Source organism: Rhinolophus ferrumequinum, chromosome 12, assembly GCF_004115265.2.
Source record: "Rhinolophus ferrumequinum isolate MPI-CBG mRhiFer1 chromosome 12, mRhiFer1_v1.p, whole genome shotgun sequence".
In the NCBI taxonomy this organism is placed as follows: Eukaryota; Metazoa; Chordata; class Mammalia; order Chiroptera; family Rhinolophidae; genus Rhinolophus; species Rhinolophus ferrumequinum.
In genome coordinates, this window is record NC_046295.1 from 31,452,737 (window position 1) to 31,473,135 (window position 20,399).

General features: G+C 38.6%; 1 protein-coding gene across 3 annotated transcripts in view; it reads right to left on the minus strand.

Annotated features, from left to right (window-relative positions):
- JAK2 (Janus kinase 2) overlaps nucleotides 1–20,063 on the minus strand; it is a 99,871-nt gene extending 79,808 nt beyond the window's left edge. The window contains exons 1-2 of one of the 3 annotated variants that reach the window (XM_033122946.1): nucleotides 19,480–19,868; nucleotides 19,081–19,162 (exon numbers count right to left, since the gene is read on the minus strand). The gene's annotated coding sequence lies outside the window, so the exon portion shown is untranslated. Of the gene's footprint in view, nucleotides 1–19,035; nucleotides 19,163–19,479 lie in introns of all 3 variants that reach the window. The other 2 variants (XM_033122945.1, XM_033122944.1) reach the window with 2 other exon arrangements.
- Between the last annotated feature and the right edge of the window lie 336 nt (nucleotides 20,064–20,399).

Sequence of the window (20,399 nt, forward strand, 5' to 3'; positions counted from 1 at the left end):
CAGCCACTCAAAGCCATACAAAGAAAAAAATGTTAAACCACAAAACAGACTCTTAATAAAAAAACTATTAATAGATAAATTTTAATGAGAGGAAAACAGAATTCAGATAGAAAGCATTTAAGTTACGGCAGCAAGCACTAAAACTGATAAAGTATTGGTAAATGGTATGAGGTACTTACAGGTTTTTAAAAATGAAAAAAAAAACTGTTAAAAAAGAAACACATGAAACTGAAATTTTAGATAATAAAAAGATGAATGGTGTTTGATTCCTCTTTGCCTATTTAGTAGGAGAAGTGTATTAACAACTTTGGACTCTGTTATTAAAGTTTATATTTAAGTATATATGTCAAAAATTTTAAAGGTAACCATTAAAAGGAAGACTTATAATCTATAAAAGAGCAGGAAAGAAGAAAACAGTGAAGAAAATGACAAACAAAAAATAAGATAGCAAAAAATTTTAAGTCCAAACAATAAATATAAAGAATAAGCCAATTAAACCCACCTTCTAAAAGACAAAGAACATTAGATTGAATTTTTAAAATCAAGGTCTATAGTGCTTAGAAGAGACACATAACAAACCACACAGAAAAGGTTAACCAAAAAAAGGGACATTTTGATCAATTTGACAGGTACAAAATGGTACTAATCCTTGTTGATTATAAGCCAAGCTACAAAGTGAAAGAAGGTAACTGCAAAATATAAATCAATAGGCAATAGAAACGCCTATTGGAAAAAGGAGCAAAAGATATGAATAGATAAATAAATATAAAAGAAGATGGTAAATATCACATATAATCAACAAATACAAACTAAAATAAAATACTAAATCATGCCCATCAGGTTGGCAAAATTAAGTCTGAAAATACCAAGTGTGGTAGAGAGGATACAGAGTAGAAGAATCCTTCAAAGAACTGGTTTTGGAGGGCAATTAGGCTACATTTAATTAGTCTGAAGATACACCTATTTTACAACCCAGATATTCTATTTCTAGGTATAACTCTAGAAAAATGAATGTGCCAGTACATACTTTTCAGAATAGCATTATTTGTTATAATTAAAAACCAGAAATAGCCTTAATGTTCATCAGTATAAAAAAATGATATCTATTAATTGTGGAATCTTCATATATGGGAATACTACACTACACTACACTACACTCACTATACATCAATGGGAATGGGCAGATGAGCTTCAACTGGATCTATAATGTCTAACTCTCAAAAAATAAGTCTAAAGGAAAAAGTGACCAAAACATTGTGAAAAGTGGATGGTAAATACAGGCAAAAAAATTATTTTAACATATAAACTTTCTTTTTCTTTCTCATGTGTATTTTGGTCTTTAAAGAGAGAGTAAGCATTCATTTCCTCTTGTCATAAATGAAATGTCCTTCTCACATGGCATAGGAAAAATGGATTCTAGATATAAAAGGAAAATTAATTTAGGAAACAAAGTCTTAGAAAAGGTAGCTTTTTAAACGTTTCTATTTTATATTCATACCATCTAATCTACTATACTACACATTTCAATTGACTATAAACATTAGATTTAAAATTTTATAAAGACAGAAATGGTAGAGACTATTATATTAAGCACATTTAGTATAAAGCCATGGGGTAAATTTTGTAAAGACAGGGGTTTTTAATGCTTTAAAACCAAAGTTACTTGGCTGTAGGAAGGGAGGTGTTATGTATTTTCATTGGCCAAAACTTAGAAGTATTTGCTAAAGCAAAAGATCCTCTGTGAATTTGATACATTAAACCAAAAGATGGTACATCAAAAGAAGTTGGTTATTTGCTAATCTTTGCTTGTACATACACAGACTCTTTCTTCATCTAAAATACACTTACAAAAACTGTAATAATACAAAAAGAACCCCTTCTTTTTATTAATGAACGGAGTAGTGTCTGGGATAACATGAGAATCTTATTTATTATACAAAGACATGTGTATCTCCTATAAACAAGATTAAATGCAAATGACAAATATTTTTGTAAATCTAATACAATTAAATTCTGTTTCAATATATTTGATAGGTATTTAAAACTCAAACAGTATTGGTATACACACTGACAGATCAGTGGACCAAAAAAGCATCCAGAAATAGATCCAAATATATAAGGAAACTTAATAATGATATTCTAATACAGTAGAAAAAGGATATCTGTTTACAAAAGGCACTGACATAACTGACAGTTCAATTGCAAAAAAAAAATGTGAAACCTATATTTTATGTAAAAAAAATTAATTATATATGAATTAAATACTTAATCTAAAATAAATATAAAATTTTTGAATGAGAATACTGAAAGAACCTTTGAGATGAGTTACCTGGAATGGAAAAACTTTCTTATGCAAAATGAGAAACACAAAATCCATATAACGAAAGTCACACCAATTGGCTGCCTGAGTCCATATTTTTCTTGTCCTAATAAAAGTGTTTTTTATTCTCACTTGAACTTCAATGACTTAGTCAGGATATGCACTTGTTCCGTTCCACATAGTCTGTCTGCCCTTCTCCCCACTATCTTACATAACTTGCCTCTTTATCCACAACAATGACACTGAAGTCATTCAAGTTTTTCACCGGCACAATAAAGAAAAAGATCCATTATATTAAATTTTCAATTTCTCTAGACAAAAGGAATCATAAACAAAACCAAAAGATAGACTGAGAGAAAATATTTGCAATTCATTTGTCAAACAAGCAGTAAGAAAGCTCCACAAACTGATAAAAGACAAACAATCCACTAGAAAAATGACAAATATATTGCAACTTTCCACCAAAAATATATTTTTGAACACATAAAATATTTACAAAAATTCATCATAATGAAATATATGCTCAGAAATTTAAAAAAGAAACCTCCTAAAAGTAAACATGACGAAGTCTAAAAATTACTTCAAAGTTGGAGTAACTGTTACAAAGAAACCAACTCTACAATAAGTATAGATGCCTTTATTTCATTTTTATATTATAATTCTCTTTATATTTGTATTCTATTCCTTCAAAATGACTTAAATACTAAATCATTTCAAGTGTTTGGAAATAGTATTGTGTTTGTAAAAAAATCACTGCTGTTAGCTCTTCTTCATGCTCTTCTCGCTCATTCCCTTACACATTTGAAGTTGGACATTTCCAGTAATTTCTTTGGTGTGCTTTAAAGCCATCCACTTTAATTATTTCTATACCAATAAAATCTTTCACATATGTACATCCTTTCCAAACATAACATCTAAACAAATAAATAATAAAATAAAGGAAATAGAGACTGATACACTTGACTACCTAAAGTTATAAACATAAGTGTTTTTAAAACTGAGAAAAAAACATACGCTACAAAGACTTAATGTTTATACAAGTAATCCTTACAAATCAATGAGAAAATGGACAAAGAACATGAGCAGGCATTTCACAAAAACACAAACATTCCCTAAAATGAAGACAAGGTCAACATCATTAATAATCAGATAAAAGTAAATAAAAATGATATATTGTTTCTTCCTTATCAGACTGGCAAAGATTAAGATCAGCAATACGCAGTGTTGGCAAGGATATGAAAAAACAGTATCTAAGAATTTGTGAGTGAGTGACTGATCGACTCACTAAGTAACCAACTGACCCACTAAGTGACTTGAGTGACTGACTGATGAGGTGAATGAATGAATGACTGCGTGGACGACCCTACAAGATGACACAATTCATTTACAACTATATCTGAATTTGCCACTACACAGAAACATCCAGAAAGGTATTAAAATTTGTTAAGCAAGTTCTTTCGTCAATCACAAGAAGACGTGCAATTCTTTTTGCCCTTTTTATTGATGAATGTAATTTTTAAATGACCATTTTTATTCCCTTGAATTTTTCTATTTGAAGAGATACGGTTCAAAGTTTGTATATTACTATTGCCTCTTAAAACAGCGTATAAAATGTATGCAAATGCATATTTTTAAAAATAACATCATGATTCACATAAGAAGCAAGGGATCTAAGGTAAATACTTGTCAATCTTGAGGCTTTGTAAAAGACGAGAACATCTTCACATTTAAGGGATACTAAAGTCAAACCATCATTTTACCTTGGGGCAGTCACAGAAGCACATACATGACAGGCAACAAGTTTAAAAACCTCCTGCGAAACCTGATGCCAGGATTTACATATAAATACAAAGGAGAGAAAATGTAAATTATTCTGCAAATTTATTCCCTTCCCCTATTTTTAGTCTTAGGATAAAATTTTGAGCTACTCTTTAGAATCATGCTTAATGATGACTACATAGGAAAAGGCAGATTTAAAATTTCTAACACACATAGAAAAACGATGGCGGAAAGTGCTTGAAACAGATCTTTGAAAATTGGGTTTTTCTCCCCCCTTAAGATCTCATTTGAAAACCATCATATTCCAAGCCTGTATTACAAAAAAAAAAAAGTTAAAGATCTTTTTTAATTTAAAAAGTGATGTGTTTACCTATAGAAAATAAAATTGCACAGGGACTTAAATTCCACTGTTGCTTTAATTCCAATACTATCTTTTGCTACTGGTATTCAAGAAAATTTAAGTTATTTAAATCAGGATAAATTTAAGTTCATAATGATTTTAAAAATACTACCATGCCAGAAAAACACTATTTCAGATAGTCCTCTAAAATAATTATTTAAAGATTATGTAATGTATTAGATTTAAAAATTAAGCACATATGGATAAACAAGCAAAGAACAAGGAATACATAAATATGGAAATGAAACATAATTCTCTAGACACTGAAGCATTTTCTGTTTCACATGGATTTCCACTTCCTCATTTATCCATCATGAGTCGGGCAGACTTATCCTATAGTTCACTATTTTCTTCTCTGGATCATTCCCCAAGTCCTAAAATCCTCTCCTCGTGAATCTTTCCATGTCAAACCTTTGTAAAAACCAATACATTGGAACTTTAGGGGTTCCAATTCTCCAGTGAGTCACCCTATCCTATGGACTGCCATTATGAATGTGACAAACTTCTCTTGGTATGCAAATTTGATACAGATAGAACCGTATTGTGAATTTTTAACAATTTAAGGCCAAAAATAGATTAAGAAGAGCAGACTCACAAGTTAGGAAATACCCTTTCATTAAATACAAATAATAACACCTCAAAATAAAGCCAAAAAATAAAAATAAACATGGAAAAACCAAGGCTAAATCCAAATTTAAAAATAAGACTAAGGAGGGAAATTAAATAGAATAATTAAATTGAATAATTGACACAAAGATCTGCTTATATCCCTAAACTGTTGATTTATTCAATTTTTCTTTCAAACATTTAAATACCTCCCATGTGCCATAAACAGTATACAGGGCCTGAAAATAAATAAATAGAAATATTCCCTAACTTAGAAATTACAGTATAGTTTCACAGAAGCCATGATGGAACAAAGCAAAGTCTAGAAATAGGCCCAACTATATACATCATTTAAAACACTTTCGCAGCATCAGAGAAAAGAAGGATTATTCAACAAATAGTGTTGGAACAACTGGACAATCATCTGAGGGAAAAAAGATGGATCCCATCTTATACCTTGCACCAATATAAACTCCAGATGGATCAAGAAAACATGGAAGAGTTTCAAAATATAATTTCTGGTTAAGCAGAGACCTAAGTATGTTTTTTGTTTGTTTGTTTTTGTTTTTGTTTTTAAGTCTTAAAAGGAATACTAACAAAAAGAACAGCATAAAACCCAAAAAAGCATGCATGACCAAAAAAAAAAAAATCACATTATAAATAGAGACAAAAAGATTAAAAGACAACCTGGGGAAAATATTTACAATTCACAAACACAGAGCTATTTTTCTTAGTCTAAAAAGGGCTTGCACAAATCAAAGTAAATGGTCTGACAGAAAATGGGCCAGGATATGAGTGAAGAGTTCCCAGAAAAGAAAAACTTAAAGCAAATTCAAATTATAAGATTCCATTTTTCACATCTCAAATTGCCAAATATCAAACCATCTAAAAACAGGTATAGAAAAGTATAAGCTGGCATTTCTATGAAGATCAATTTGGCAATACTTATGAAATTAATAACACATACCACTTTTGAATAAGCAATTCCTCTTCTATGCAATCTAGTGTTATGGTTATATACACAAATTGACATATGTAAAGAGATACTTACTATTTTTTGAATTCTAAAACACTTAAAATGTCACCTGTTCAGAGCACATAACATTTTTGAGAGAATACAAAGAAGAGAAAAACACAGACAACTCTTTCAAAGAGCTTTGCTCTAACAGGTTGTGGAACATGGGGCAGTACCTTGAAGAGAACGTGTCAAGTAATGATACAAATTGGGAAGTGGCAAACTAATGCTCACAGGTCCAATTCAGACAGTTGCCTGTTTTGTAAATAAGCCTTTGTAAGTCCTTTCATTTATGTATTGCCCTTGGTTGCTGTTGCACCACAAAGGCAGAGTTGAGTAGTTTCAATAGAGACAATCTTGCCAGCAAAGCCTGAAATATTTACTATCTGGTCCTTCCTAAAATAATTTTGCCACCTCTGGTTTCAGTGATCCTGAGCCTAGTCCCCAAACAGACATCAGCAGCATCACCTGGGAACTTGTTAGAAATGCAAATTCTCAGGTCCCACTCCAGACCTCCTGAATCAGAAACTCTGGGGGTGGGGCCCAGCATTTGTATGTTTCAACCAGCCCTCTAGGTGATTCTGATAAGAACTACTGGGTTAGAGAACAGTTCTAGAACAGCCAGCAACAGAAGAGGACCCACCAGAGGTTTGTGTTCACAAACAATGGGCATTGAGATTTAATGGAAGCCTAACAAGCAGAGAAGGCTTACAGGAAAGACAGTGACGAAAATGCTGCTGGAGGGTGAATAAAAGGAGACCTTGTACTGTAGCAATGGAAGGCTTGGCAAAACTACCACCAATGCTAACATGGAAAATATGCTCAGTTGACCCCTGAACATCACAGACATTAGGAGTGCTGACCCCCTCTGCAGTTGAAAATCTATGTATAACTTTTGACTCCCCCCAAACTTAACTTTTATTAGCCTACTGTTGACCAGAAGCCTTACCAATAACATAGTCGATTAACACATATTTTGTATATTACATGTATTATATATTTATTCTTACAGTAATCTAGATAAAAGAAAATGTTAAGGAAGTCGTAAGGAAGAGAAAGTACACTTACAATAGTGCATTTATCAATAAAGTCCACGTCACCTGCTGATCATTTACTATTCATTAAGTGGCCAATGGATCAGTCTTCACACTGAGCAGGCGGGGGAGGAGGAGGAAAGGGGGCTTGGTCTTGCCATCTCGGGAGCAGCAGAGGCGGAAGAGGTGGAGGAGGTGGAAGGGGAGACAGGAGAGGCAAGGACACTAGGTGTAACCTGACGAGAAGATACCGTAATTTCTGTCTGACTTTTTTGCTTTCTCATTTCTCTAAAGATGTTTCTATATAATACCAATCCCTCTTCCGCCATTTGCATTAGTTTTCCTGCCAGTATCACAGAAGGGTCCATGTCGTAAAAGAAGTCCAAAGCAGTCCTGAATAATTAGAACCCCTCTGTCAGACTGTCTAATGTCAATGTGTTTTCTGGTACCACTTCTTCTAGTACCTCTTCTTCCTCACGGTCTAGCACTGGTTAGGAAGCATTCGTCTCCATCACGTTGTCTTCTGTTGACTCTTCTGGTGTGGTGTGTATTAGCTCTTGAATTTCTCCAAGATCCATATCTCGAAAGCCTTCACGCCCTACCTTTTTTTGCCATATCCATCATCTCTTTCACGATTTCCCTGATGGGCTGTCATAAATCCTGTGAATTCATGCACAACATCTAGACAGTTTTCTCCAGCAGGAATTTACTATCTCAGGCTTGATGGCTTCCGTGGCTTTTTCTATAACAATAATGGCATCTTCAATGGTGTAATCCTTCCAGACTTTCATGGTGTTCTCTCTGTCAGGGTCTTCCATAGCAATGATGATCCTTTCCATTGAGTACTGTTTATAATGAGCCTTAAAGGTCCTTATCACCGACCCCATGGTCTAGAGGCTGAATTAGAGACGCTGTGTTTTGGGGCAAGGAGATCACTTCGATGCCTTCAGTGTTGAACTCATGGGGTTCTGGGTGGCCAAGGGCATAGTCCAGCATGAAAATAACTTTAAAAGGCAGTTCCTTACTGGCAAGGTATTTCCTGATTTCAGGAACAAAGCAGCAATAAAATCAATCCAGAAGAAGGGTTCTTGTTGTCCAGGCTTTCTTGTACAACCAAAAGACTGACAGCTGGTGTTTTATCTTTTCAAGGCTCAGGGGTTCGCAGCTTTACAGATAAGGGCAGTCCTGATCATAAAGCCAACTGCATTTGCACAAAGCAGTAGTTAGCCTATCCCTTCCTGCCTTAAATCCTGGTGCTCTTGCTTCACTTCCTTACTAATAAATGCCTCTTTAAGGCATTTTCCAGAACAGGGCACTTTTGTCTGTATTAAAAACACATTCAAGCAGGATATCCTTTCTCCTCAATGATTTTCTTAATGATATCTGGGAATCTGCCAGCTGCTTCTCCGGTGGCAGAAGCTGTTTCTCCTGGTATCTTGACATTTTTTAAGCCAAATCTCTTTCTAAAATTATCAAACCATCCTTTGCTGGCATTAAATCCTCCAGCTTTAGATCCTTCACCTTTCTTTTGCTTTAAGTTGTCAAATAATGACTTTGCTTTTTTTTAAATCATAGTAGTCTACAGTTATGCCTTTTCTTATAGCAATCCTGCACCCACATAAAAGCTGCGTTTTCAATGAGATAAAAAGGTGTTTCACAAAAAGTACAAAGTTTTCGCACCTGCTTGCACAGCTACAATCACAATTTCACAAATTTTCTTTCCATTTTTTTTTTTTTTTACAGTGGTCCTTACGTTAGGTTCATTTATCTTAAAATGGCAGGCAACCGCAGCTGCAGACCTTAATCTAGGGTACATATCAAGCAATTCAACTTTTTGTTGATGTCATGACTTTTCTTTGCTTCTCGGGAGCACCTCAAATATCATTAGTGGCACTTCGTATGGTTCCCACGGTATTATTCAAGGTTTATAGCATTGCACTAAACACAAAAATACGCAAGAACCACAAGAGATCACTTTTGACTGTGACAGGAAATTCACACGTGGAGATGATTAGTGTCACAGAGCATTTTAAGCGGATACCAACAACACTTGGGTTCACAGCAGTAGCAACAGGAAGTAGGTATGAAATTATTATAGTAGTGCAGTATGTACTGTAGTTAATTTTACACATTTATGATTTACTACTGCATCTTAGTTTATCTTCATTTATTTTGACAGTGAATGACACCATGTAAAGTCTGCACATAAGTGTTGATAAATTTTAACTTTTTATAATAGACTTGTGTACATTTTATGATAGTAAATGATAAAATAGACCAATATCCACATACAACTATACATTTTAAAAATACCTAACTTTTTCTTATTTTTTTTTTAGAACTCAGCAAAATAAAATTCCTTTTATTGTTGAACAATATTGTTTCACACATGCATCAAACAGGCCAAAAAAAGAAAGAAAGAAAGAAAGAAAGAAAGAAAGAAAGAAACAGCAACTTCATAGACAAAAAAAGAAACTTTTTATCTTTGGCCTTTTTAACCATCTTAAACAAAGCAACTGCTTATAGTACAGAGAAGTACACACACAAAAGTCACTGGAATGCTCGGAATGAATGTTTGTATGGTTGTTTTTGCTTTTCTTACAAGGCCTTTTTTCTCCTCTGAGATTACAATGAATATGGTCACACTACAAGTAAAATCAGAAGTAGGACAAAGAATGCTCCAAAGGCTTGAGATCATCCCCAGATCATTTAAAATGGCTGACCTCTGGGCCGGCCGGTGGCTCAGGCGGTTGGAGCTCCGTGCTCCTAACTCGGAAGGCTGCCGGTTCCATACCCACATGGGCCAATGGGCTCTGAACCTCAAGGTTGCTGGTTCAACTCCTCAAGTCCAGCAAGGGATGGTGGGCTGCGCCCCCTGCAACTAACAAGGGCCACTGGACCTGGAGCTGAGCTGCGCCCTCCACAACTAAGACTGAAAGGACAACTTGACTTGGAAAAAAAGTCCTGGAAGTACATACTCTTCCCCAATAAAGTCCTGTTCCAAAAAAAAAAAAAAAAAAAGGCTGACCTCTAACAATATGTACAAAAATATACAATGTAAAAATACACATTTCCATTTTTAAAGTACTTTTAAGAAAAACAGCAGGGCCTTGCAAGTTTTGGTTCTTTTTTTCCTCCCCTGCTGCAAATTCACGTGGCACTTTTGGCGGAGTGGTACAGAGCAGAGCGTCTGTCATCTGCAGGGGAGCTGCCCTGGGTGGGAGGGTGGGCGGGACTCTCCATCGGCTGGTGACCACCTTCATGAGGCAGGAAGTGGAGGGTGAATAGGTCACGGCTGCGTTTTTTTTTTTTTAAGTTTATCTTTTCCTTTTCTGCTGTTTAGTCATCCTCATCGGTCTTCTGCTTCTTGGTGGCAACGTCATCATCCTCATCATCTTCAGCTGCCCTTTTGCTCATAGCTGCCCCTGCCTCCTCACTTCCTCTCCATCCTCTTCCCCACCCTCACCTTCCTCCTCCTCCTCCTCTTCCTCTTATTCATCTACCTCATTGTCAGCCTCCTGCCCCCCATTTTCCTCATTCGCATTCCCATTAGCAGGTGCCTCTCTTACATTTTCTGCTTCCTCCACAACTTCTCCTTTAAGTCCTTGGTGGTGATCTAGGAGCTGGTGTCCACGTGGTGGCCCGTCTCACGTGGTGGGGCATGCCAGTGATCCGACACCGCGGATTAGAAAGAAAGGAGAGTTCAAGAACTCTGGCGAAAAAGCTGCCAGGCTCCACCACCACGGAGGAGGCGCGCGGGGGGTGGCTGTGGTGACGGGAGCCAGACAAGGGAACAAGGCAAAGATGGCTTTTCAGAGCAGCCAGTGGGCTCTTTTTCTTCATTTTTTAATATTTCTACACTATGCAGTTCATCTGGGAGTTTTTCAAATTATCACAAATCTCAAAAATTTTTTCCAATATATTTATTGAAAAAAATCCGTATATAAGTGGAGCCACACAGTTCAAACCCATATTGTTCATGGGTCCACTCTACTTAATGAATTAATGAGATTCTATGCAGAATGTTGAAAAAGCAGCCTGCTTCTTCTAGCTGCCTTTATAATTGAGAGAGCAGAGAGATGAACTAAAGAATGAGCTATTCACTTTTTCAGTGGAATTTCAAGGAAATGTAAAGGCTCAGAACAGTTTTTTCAGCCAGCAAAGCGTTCTTAAAGAAAGGGCCTCAGGACAAAGATTAAATCTAGAATGGGGCTGTAACATCCATGGTTAAAACCTCAGCAGGATCTAAGTCAGTACCTCATAGATCCTTTCAGACCAAAGATTATCTAAGGATCTTAGGAGTGTTGTTCCACAGCAGCCTCACAGGGAACCTAAAGCAGGGAAAAGCTCCTCTCAAAAGAGATTTGTGGGTATAGCTTTTGTCTGATGGAGTAGGTTATGAACACAGGATGTCCGCAAGGTTTTTAAAGGAGTTGTATCAGCTGAGAATGAAAGGGGCAGTAACTACTCTATTTTGCCTCGGATAATGCGCTCCTGGGGATAATGCGCTCCTGGGTATAACACGCACCCACGTTTTTGGCCCAAACTTTCAGGGAAAAATTCTTTTGTTTTAATTTTGTAATTCAAATTTTTATTTGTTTACATTTAGGTACTTGTTTTTTGTATCATAAAGGAATTTTAGCATTTATTTTTTAACATTATGGTACAAGAAATTTTATGTAACAAATAATTACAAAACATAAGAACAGATAGAAGAAATTTATAGAAAAATTTACGATATTTACACATCATAGAAAGCCAAGAACTCTTCGTTGTTGCAAGTTTGTCTTAAGTTCCATAAAACCGATTATCGTATTCCAGGTATTTTGGAATACGATATCGCATACAGATATCGTTATTGATTTCTAGAGTTACACTTTTAACCCATAAACACAAATAAAAGAATTAAAAACATTTATAAAGATATGGAATTAGTACTAGCCATGTATAATGAGCATTCTTATTTTTCCCTCATAAATTTGGGCAAAAAAATGCACATTATACACAGCAAACAATGGTACTTAAAATAAAAGGATGCCTTTGGACCCTAAACCACACTGTACACAGAAAGCAAGTTCAGAAGATTACTCAGTTGCAAACACAGATCAATTCTTCTGAGGAAAAAAAGTGGTTCAGGAAGTGAAACCAAAGACCAAAGCAGCAGCCATGGTCCACGAACACCTTCTAGGGAGTAGGAGTGAACCCCAATCAAGGAATTGCCAACATGCGCCCAGCCAGGTCTCAGAATTGCCACAGACGACCGTGTGCCTCCCTTGTCCCTCTCTTTAAACAGGAATGTCTCCTGCAGTCAACAAGTGCCTTTCCAATCTTGCATGTTAATTACGTGGGGGCATATAACTTGTCTCTTCAAAGGTCTTCAGTTCAAGAGGAATCATTCCCAAGAATTCATCCCCAAGGAACCTGATCTGTATCTGGACCTGATTTAGATGATGACATACTGGATTTTGAGCTGAGTCATAATGGAATGTGAAGTAGAGGACTCCGAGGAGGGGGGTCACTCTATTTTGCATGTATTTTGGACGTGGGAGGGATATGAAATGTGGCAAAAGGATAAACTATGGCAATAGTATTGTCCAGAGGTGGCCATAACAGTATCTCCCATCCCCCATGTTTTCTTCCACAGTGTGACCTTGACACTCCCCAAGTAATAAGTGAAGTCCAATCCTCCGTGTTCAAACACTCGCTTTTAAACCCTGACTAACCATGTAAGGAAGCCAACTACCTTGAGGCCCCCACGTTGTAAGGACGTCCAGGCCACATTAACAGCCTCAGCTGAGAGCTCAGTCAAAGCCAACATCAACTACCACTCATGTGAGTGAAGACACCTCTAGATGATTCCAGACTCCCACTTCCAAGTTACCCCCAGCCAACAAGTCTTCCCAACTGAGATCCTAGACATTCTAGAGTAGAAACAAGCCATCATTGGTGTGCCCTATCTGAAGTATTGACCCATACGTAATATCTGTGAGTGTAAAGTATTTGTTTTACATCACTCAGTTTTGGGGTAGTTATGTCTCACAGCAAATAGCAACCAGAATACATACTGATAGAAATGATCTTGTACAGGGAAAAATTTAGAATACAAGAAAAAGAGGGAGAAATACAATGGCAAAGTCCGTGAGCGCAAAAGGGGATGGATTGCTCTACACAAGAAGATGGAGAAGCCTTAGATGGGACACTGAACAGTTCATTCGTTGCAAAAGGAAAAGTGCAGAGTATAGGTACAGATACAGAATAAGGGGTGGGAGGAGTACTGATGGCAGATTGTTATTTAGAAATATAGAAGTAAGCACCAGAAGATGCTATTATGAAATCTGAAAGTAATTTCCTGTAAAACCGGAATCAGAAATGGGGGAGGGGCAAGAAACTGTTGGGTTTTTGTTATAAACAGTGGTAAGCCATTTAATTCTTAAATTTTATACACATTTTACCACGGGATTCCACACTTTTAAAGTAAACAAAGATTTTAGGAAAGATTGAGTCCATCCTCTCATTTTCCAAATGGAAAAAAGAAGGAAAAAAGAAGGCTCAATGATTACATGACTGGCTCAAAATCATAAACGATGTTGGCAAGCGTCAATCCCTGATCCACTGATTTCCAAAACAGTGCACTTCCTCACATCGCAGTACCTTTCATATTACAAAAACATTATCTAGTGGCATTATATTTCAGAATCAGAATTTATTAAACTAAAATCATTTAGTAGGCAATAATGAATACCCTATTCCCAAGGGCTGATATCAAAACTGCAGGCTGAAGGATGTCCTTGGGAAAGCAAAACAAACCCATGGACCATCCCAACCCTGTCCACCTCTGGGGGCGATACTGTACAGGCTTCAAAAGCAGATGCTTCCTCTTGACCTTTCTAATTCTCCTAACCTGAACACTCTTAATTACGCTACCTTCAGTTGTATGTTATCTACCAAGAATTTCTCTTTCCTTTTAGAAACTCATACCTTATCATTTTATTGTCTCTCCTGTTAGATCACTCTGAATGTCTAATGCTAACCACGGAACGTCTACTTATTCAAATGACACAAATGCAGGGCGAACGCCCACCAGGAATAACAGTACCTGTGTAGTGTGAAATGAAAGGATACAGAAGAATGACAAAGAATGACTCTGTCGAAAATACATCCCAGTCTTTATTATGCCTAAAATTCTCATCATTAGTCCCAGTGATAAGAGTTTTGGATAGAAGTCTCTATTGTTCACCCAAGTGTCAAATGTCGTCTCTTATACTAGAGAGAGCAGCATATTAACTGTGGTTATTTCTGCATGGAGAAACCACAAGCAATTTTCTTCTTTCTTCTGCTTTTGTAGATTTCATATTAGGTAAAACACTAGTACATATTTTTAAGAACTTTTTTCAATTCTGATCCTTCTCATTTCTTGGCAGTGATCAACAATGATCAATATGTTAATCATTCTCACCTTCTTAACCTACCCACCCACTTGCTTCTCATACTAACTGCTCCCTCTTTGTCTCCTTTTCCAATTCTTCTTTCACCCACTCTCTAATTACAGGCTATCCTCCAGGCTGAGCACCACAACCCAGGCCTTAAATTTCTCTGCCAAATTCTAGTCATATATCCCACTGTCACCTCAACATATCCAAAATATAAATCTAGCTATCTGTACCTCCTCAACCAGCTACTTATACTTTCATACCTATTTCTGTCAATACTGCCATTAATAAATTTCTGGTTCTTTCTTCGTTACTAACTAGCTGAGTAACTTTGGACACATCTTTAAATCTCTCTGGGTCGCAGATTCCTAATGCACAAAATGTATAGATTGGCCCAGATGTTCCCAGATGCCTTGGTCTTCCAACACTCTTCAATTTCATAACCAGGATTTATTAAAATAAAATAATCAACGTCATCTTTGATTACTCCTCTTCTCTGCCCCTCCCCACATCCTCCTTTCTTATCCAATCCATAATGAAGTCTTGGGTGACATCTCTCCAGTCTTATTTCCACTAAATGCACATCCTCATTACTTCAAGCCTAGATTATTTTCCTAGTCCTATCACTTCTCATTCCAATTCATACTATCCCTAGCATTGGTGCTGCTCTGATTTTCCTAAAATACTTCTTTTAGCAGGCTCTTTCTCAATCTAAAACTTTTAAATCTTCTCTGTTACCTATGGAGCAAAGTACACTCTTCTCATCCCAGCAGGTAAGGGCATCCAACTCTAATTCAAATCTACATTTTCAACCTGATTTCTCCCTACTCTCCCACACAAACCTTCATTTCAGTCTGTTTTATGTACAGTTTTCTGAATATGTCACCCATATTTTGCCTTTGTTTACTTCCTACACAAGTTTCCTCCTCTTATGCAAAATCAAATCCTGCCTAGTTTTGATTCGACCTCCTCTCCTCTGGAGCCTTTTCTGCTCACTTCAACTCTAAGTGACTTTCATTACTTATCTCTCCAATTACATTTTAAGCCCTCAGTGAAAGGAACCTATTTTCTATTTTTCTGCATCTTTTTTGGACATAGCAAAATACCTTTTACATTGTAGGTATTAATAAATATTTGTTTGGCAACTGACTAAAGTCCCCTTTTAATACATAGTATTTTTATTCAATGCTCCCCATGTGCTCAGCACTCTGTGCGTACTTTTTTAAAAATCTAGGTATTGTTCATCAAAGCATACACAATCAATTTGAAAAAATATGGCTAACACTAGGAAAGTAACTATCAAACAACCAAAGCGTGGTATATAAGTAAACTATGTGAAGATATTCTAAGACTAAAAGAACTATAGAAATATAGAAAGGAGAAAAGCAATATTTAGTGAGAAACAGTTTCACAAAAGAGAGAATTTTAATTGGGAGTATAGTCATAGCAATAGTAGTAATAATGGTAGTGGTAATAAGTAATTATAATAATAATCACCAAAACTTAAGGTGTGCTTAATGTGCCAAGCACTGACGGGGCTTGAGGACTTTTCATGTCTGAACTCACTTAATTCTCACTACAAGCCTATGGAAAAGGTACTATAATTCTCCTCATTTTTCAGATGAGGAGATTTGAGGCCCTGCTCAGTTATTCCACACCTAGTAAGCAGTGCAACAGGATGCAGGACTGAGCTTGGTGGAAGAAGCATGGAAGACATGAGTGCAAGTTAAAAGATGGAATAAGCATCGCTGTTTTTAGACAATGTGGAAAGCAGCTTGCAAAAGAATGCTTATTGAAGATCCTTAGACAAAACACTGAATAAATAGGGCAGGGACTGATAACAGAGTATCTTGAAAACCAGAAAAGGGAAGTTAAATTTAACAGGTATGAAGTGGGAAGGCAGTGAAGACCTGGGGGCAAAAGAATGCCACAATGAGGAGTATGAGAGTGACATTTTTATTAAGGATAAATAGAAGGAAAAGATGCTAGATTCTGAGAGGTTGATACGACTTCCAATATTCCAAGCTAAGGAAACGAGTCCTGGGATTCAGGTGGTAAAGTGAGGGAAGCAGAGATAGAGGGACAAAAGAAATATGAACAGGACATGTTGAATGGGCTAATATAAGAGGTAAATGAAAGAGATAGTTTAAAGAAGACGCCTAATTTAAAGCCTATGTAACCAGGAGAGAAGGAAATTACAAAGCGGTACAAAATAATGATTTTCATTTGGGGCATGTTGAGTTTAAGGAGACAGTCATAAATACTAGAAGACCAGTATTGTGACTAGAATGACAAGGGAGCAGTAAGATTAGTTTTAAAATGAAAGAACTTGAGAGCAGCTATAAAGGTATTGAATAGGAGAGGAACTATATTAAGCCATGATCAGCTGCTAGTAGTTTTATATCAATAATTGTATCACTAATTTCAGTGGAAATTGGTATCAGTTAGTGACCAATATTTAAAAAATTAAGTTTTTCCATTACAAATACAGATTTTGTTAATCAAACAAGCCAACCAAAAGCTAAGGCATAGGTTCCCAAACTTACTCCATTCAGGAAATCTTCAGTCTTAGTCATTTTTTTCCCAGCACCCGTATGCCAAAAGAAATACTTAAGTAGGTAAGTTCTAACCATTTAAGTTAATGTTCTTACAACTTAGTGTTTGTTGGGCACTATACAACTTCTCAACCTTGGAATTAAACTGGATGTTACACTCGCATTTCCTGTATCATTGACTTTCCTGCATATTTGCTTTTTATCAGAGCAATCTCTAAAAATACAGCTTTGCAAAGACATGACATTGTAGAAAGAAATTTGTCAATTTAATGTTGAAACTGTGAACTACCTCAAATGAATAGTTCAAGCCTGAGTTCACTGGCGCTCCGGGGCACCTCAGCACACAGTTTGGGAAACTGGGAGCAAAGGGAAGGGGCCCAAAAAGAGACCAAAAAAATGTAATGTGGGAGGAGCAAAAGAAAGTGCTTGGCACAATTAACCACCAGAGGGCAGCACAACAGTTGGTAGGGGCAGCACAATGGGGGAGGGGGTGTCAAGAAGGGAGATAAGACTAGAACCTTTCCATAAAAAGGCTATATACCCCTTAACCAGTTCGAGGCCTAAAATTTCTTTTTCTCCTTTCACTAAAGAGGACGAAACACTGGGCACTAGCAGATCACACCTTATGCACAGTCATTCTGCCCTTCTCTGAATCTCCTTGGCCTACCCAGGCTTGACAGTAGCCAAGACTTTTACAGTAGCCAAGCAATGTACTACTTTGCATGCATAATCTTATTCAATCTTCAGAACAATCATAACAAAAATGAGGCTCAAAGAGACTTTAAATAATACAACTGTTACGTGGCAGAACACGAGGTTTCAAACGCAGATCTGACTCCGAAGACAATGCTCTTTCCTATTCTGCTTCAAAAAGCATCCCACCTTTCAGCAATAGCCAGGTGAAAAGTACAGAAAAGATATCACTTCCCTGCAAATACCTGAGACAACTATCTCAAATCACTAGGAAAAACCAGTACATGAAACAAACTATTCCTTAACTGATCCCTAAAACACCGTAAACTCCAAACACAGGTCATTCAATTAAAGCAAAAACAAACACTATGTGCTTATGTAGTCAGCAAGTACCACAGCTTTCCTATGTAAGTAAATACATGTCCTATTCAGGCAAGTGTTGGACACATTCAATTTGGAGATACGTTACACACTGACAGATATGTGCACATGCAAGCAAATGATTCTCACACTTGAAAAGGTAAAAGGTGAAGGGTATGGGGAGAGGAAGGCCAAGGTTGATTGTTCGTCTTAAAATCTGCTGGGTGTTATATCAGAATATTTGCAGTAACCAACAGCTCACTTGTATAAACCTATTATGAAAGCAAAAGCAATCATCATCTCTCCTATTCCCACTTCTAGCTTCCTTCTCCACATTTCTCCACCCCTCTATGTATGACACACCTCAGCCACTTCCAGCCTTTCATTCAGAGAAAAGGAGTTTCTCCTGGCAGATTAATAACCACCGGAAAGCAAACTGGGTAAATTCAACCGACACAGCAAACTTAGGCAGATAAAACCATCCAGGAAGCATTCAATGCGGTAGCAGAAACCCCAGCAAGAACGGCTAATGTGTTCTCTCAATAGGTATCTCTTAGTACGTAATTGAAAATGTTCCTCTTTGAAAGATTAAGAATCCGGCTGCTTGAAGAAAAAGGACAATCTTTTCTCTGCAAAGCCGTGTTATTTTGTATAATCGGCTGAGAAAGAAACAATAACTGTTTCTTAAAAAGATCCAAGACCAACAACAAACCCCCCCCCAAACACCCTCCCAGACCAACATTAAAAGTGCAGCACTGCCATTTTCAGAGGAGTAAGCAACCTTGAGTCCCGCCTGTCTTCCAACCTTCCTACGCACGCACTCGCAGCTCATGATACCCTCACCTTTACTGCAGCGATAAAGGACAGCAGCCAGGACTGCATACCCACCGTCGAGGGAAGAGGAGGAAGGACCTCTTTTTCTGCAGAAGAAAAGCAGTTCACATCTTGTTCCCCTGCCTGTGTCTGAAACCTTTAAAAAAAAAAAAAAAAAAGCAGCAGTTACTACTGCAGAAATTCAGGGGAAATGCATGCTCTTTTCTACGCTGTTTGGATGTCTAGAAAATTTTAAAGAGGGTTAAGTAAAGGGTGGGGGTGGATATCAGGCACACATGGATGCAAATATCAACAGGAGAACACTCCATTGTATGTTGTCCTTAAAGAGGAAGATTTTCTTGCTGTGAAGTTTACCGCCACAAGCAGGGGGAAAGCGGGGATCAAGAGGTGAAGAGAGAAGTGGAAAGGCGACTGCTGCCCCCCACCCAGAGACTAGGCAGCAATAACACCCACCCGCTGCACAGATCGGACGACGAGGATGCGCCCCCAAACCCACAGGGGCTGCTCCTACCAGGCGCCTCCGGCCGGCCAAGGTCTTCGAAGCCCCAAGAGAGGGCACGGGTCCGAGCGTCCGCCAGGCTGGGCCCTCCGGGGCCCTCCCGTGAGGGTTCGGCTCCCACTCACATCCCTCGGCGGCGGGGCCCGGGCCTCTCCCCGCGCGGCGGTAGCAGCTCTTCGCCCGACGCGCACCGCAAGTCGGGGCCCAGGAGCCGAGCGGCCGAGGCGGCGGCGCGAACTCCCGAGCGAGCCGGGCGCCGGCCCAGCCTGTCAGCGCCGAGCGAGGCCGTTAGCGGCAGTCGCTGCTGCCCCCTTCTGCTCCTCTTTCTCTCTACTTCCTGCAGCCCGCTCCACTCCTACTTCAGGCCACCGGGAAGCCCGGCACGGTCGTCTTCTCCACCCGCTCCCCGGCCAGCCTGTCTTCTCAGCGCCGCCGGCCCCACTCGGACTCGGCACCCGCCCCCCCCCAAGTTGGCCTCCAGTCCCGCAGCTTGTTCCCAGCTAAGGCGGTAGAGACGCCAGGCGGGGGCGGGAGCGGGGGCGGGAGCGGGGGCGGGGGCCTGGCGCGCGCCCCCGGACTGCGCGTGCGCCGCTCCACCCGGGCGCACTCCTGCCGGCTAGCGCCGGGGCTGACAGGGAAGGGCCACGCACGATCGTGGCCTCTCGCGAAGCCGGTAGACGCGCGCGGAGATTCCCGGGACGTCCCCTGGGCCAGAGCGGGCGGAGGAGTTGAGCTGGCGCAGGCTAGCGGGGCCGGCCCTCCCCAGATGCGGGTGTGTGTGTGTGTGTGTGTGTGTGTGTGTGTGTGACCGTGGAGGCGGCTGGGAATGAGTCAGCCCGGCCGGGAAGGCGCCCCCTGCGCGCAGCCTGGCACC